Source organism: Cynocephalus volans, chromosome 6 (assembly GCF_027409185.1).
Source record: "Cynocephalus volans isolate mCynVol1 chromosome 6, mCynVol1.pri, whole genome shotgun sequence".
In the NCBI taxonomy this organism is placed as follows: Eukaryota; Metazoa; Chordata; class Mammalia; order Dermoptera; family Cynocephalidae; genus Cynocephalus; species Cynocephalus volans.
In genome coordinates this window covers 34,672,994-34,676,164 of record NC_084465.1, presented here as the reverse complement: position 1 = coordinate 34,676,164, position 3,171 = coordinate 34,672,994, and positions in this window count along the sequence as shown.

Below are 3,171 nucleotides of genomic sequence, written 5' to 3'. Positions count from 1 at the left end.
TAGGTGTTAAAATAAAGTTTTTAAAAAATTACTTGTATTTATACTTTGCACACTTAACAATAAATTTCTTAATTCCAGTTAGCATCCCATTTTCATAGTCTAAAAAGACCAGATTCCCAGGATACAGAATACTGTATAATCTATGATTTCTTTAATAATAATAATGTTTGGAGTTCATGATACGAAAATAAGGGAAAGACATTTTTAATATAAATTTGAAATGCCACAAACATCTCTCTGGCTTTTCCTTCAGTCTGAGAGACATGAAAGAAGTCCAGTTACAGCAGATAAAATGAAAATAATGGTGATAGATGTTTTGACTGGAGGCAGCGTGGCCAATTCGAGTAAAGAGATCCCTCAATTAGAGCTTAAAAATTCAGCTCTATTTTTGATTCCACCACATATTGGTATGACAGTTATTTCATATCACTCTGGGTCTTATTAAACCAGGGTGATGCTAGCTACAGGATGTCTTTAAAGCATTCCTAAGGGTTGTACTCTATAGGTGCTATTTAAATGATAAATTTTGCATAGTGGGGGTTTTATTTAAAACATTGAGTCTGATCAATAGAAAAATCCTTAAAACTTTTAAGGTATGTATTGCATCATATTTCTTTTATATTGAAATTTCCCCAGATTTCTGCTTTTTAAAACCACTTATGAGCCTCTTAGAACATATTCAGAAAACAGTGTGAAATCTATGCAATCCTACTCAATGTGTATGGATTAAATAGGGGATGGGGTCTCTTCCAGCTTTGAGATTCTATGATTCTGTGATGCTCCAGTCTGATATTCTAACTGACAGCCCCCCAAAAGTAAGTTAGGTTCATCTGTGTGTTCTCATGACTTCATAATATTATGAGTATCATGACTTCATGATACACAATATTTTCATGGAGATTTTATAAATCTCTAAGAAGTAATATATAGCGTAGTATTTAATTACCTTATTAGTATGTTGCCTAGAGATGCTCAAATTTATCTTTTACATCCTTTGGTTATATATTACAACTTTTCCAAACTCATTCATTTTATAAGAATTGGGCAAAGGAAAAAGCCTTATGCACAGCCTTATTTTAAGAGAAAGTTCCTTGTCTGAGTCAGGAACATTCCTATTTCCAGCTGCTATGGCCCCTTTTAGTGTGTGAATTCCACTTCTTAACCAAATCACCCAGACAATACTTTGACAAGTTTTAAACTCAACACTGAATATTTAATGAAGAGTATATGAAGAAGTAAACCAAAATTGTGTGCAAGTATTTAGTAATGGGTAGAACCTATTAATATCTGAGATATATATAATGGGCTAAACATGGAACTACCTCATAAAAAAACAAAAAACCATGGCCAACTATTAATATTCTTTGTGACATTTACACCAAGGGGTATAAAGAATATTTTTGGTATTATAAAATACACAGTCAAAATTTTTGTTGTATAAAACTCCTATAACAATTGGTGGCAAAAAAAAAAATATCCAAATGTGGGTTCACAATTTATAGGTGGTGAAAATCGAGGCCTTACTGCTATGGAGTGTATATTAAAATGTTCATGGTAACACATTTGAAGCAATAAATGGCTTAAATAAATGCCTAAATGAAGCTGAGTGTTTGATCAACATACAATCATTCTTTTTAAGGTCAGTTCATTTATTTTGCTCTTTTCTCTTTTAAAGCAAATTCTGCATATTTTAGGTTTTTAACCATCTTAAGTGCCCTTTGTCCTTACGCGTTACAAATGGTCTTCTTGATCTAATTAATTATATTAACCATTAGGCGAATAAATGTCTAATAATCGTGGGTTATAAGGGGTAAGATAGTCTTTGAATGTGCAGACATTACAGTGTTTTCTCTCAGCTGTAACATTTAAAGAAACAAATCTTTCAGCAGGCAGGTTTTAAAAGAAAAAAATACTCTCAAAAAGATTTTTATAATTTCACAAACATTAAGCACCTACATGCTGAGACTATGCAGATGAAGGTATTTGTGAGTGAGTGAGTGTGTGTGTGTGTGTGTGTGTGTGTGTTTGTGTTGATGGGGGAAGTGGGTGGGGACCTACATGTTAACAATTAATTGTGATACTTTGATAAATACTGTAATGAGTGTACAAAGAACTATGGGAACACTGGCAGCAGGGAAGTTGATTACTGCAATAGCCAAGATTTAACAAAGGAGGTATTACTTGAACTGAGTCATAAAGACAGAAGAAGTGGGGAAGGTTTTCAAAGGATAAGAGACTATTCAAAGCCACATGCATGCTGGGAACTTAAGGTAGTCTGCAGTGAGTGGACATGAGGTAGGTAGACCTGGTGTCACAGAAAGAAGCTAAGAGTTGAATCTGTTCATCACAAGCGTTTTGCACTGTGCCTTGGAATTGTTGATAAGAGTCAGGAGTAACATTTACACACTGTTGGTTAACTATAGTCATGATTATTTTAACAGTTTAATGAAATAATGACATTTTTCTTGAGATTATCAAGTAGGGATGACTTAAAATTAGTCTGTAATTAGAAATTGTTGAATTGTTAAATTGTAAGGTGAATCTTTTCCCTCAATTTTTGCAATGACAAATTAGAATAGCTCAACAGTAAAGATTTTTTTTTTTTTTTTTTTTTTTTTTGTCTTTTTCGTGACCGGCACTCAGCCACTGAGTGCACCGGCCATTCCTATATAGGATCTGAACCCGCGGCGGGAGCGTTGCTGCGCTCCCAGCGCCGCACTCTCCCGAGTGCGCCACGGGCTCGGCCCAACAGTAAAGATTTTTAGATTTCCTTATTTAGATGATAAAATCTAAATTACTGAAACAGATTGTAATTTCTGAACCAAGATCTTAATATTCATAATTGATTCGGCTACAGAGAAATGTTAAAGTTTAATGTGATTAGAAATGAACTGACTTCAGATTTTTGTTTGTTTTTAATTGAAGTTTGATATAAGGAAGAAATACACACCCTTCTGGCTGTTTTCACTTTAAAGCAGTAAGTCATATATAGCTTATAAGTTGATATTTTAATACATCGTTAGGAGCATAGGCATTAAAATATTTATTTAAAAGAAATTTAGCAATTTCTTAATAAATTCTTCAGAGCCATGTAATTCCATTTTAAGTTAATCCAGTACCACATTTTACTTTCTTCACTGCTAAGAAAGGGAACTGTAGAAGAGAACATAA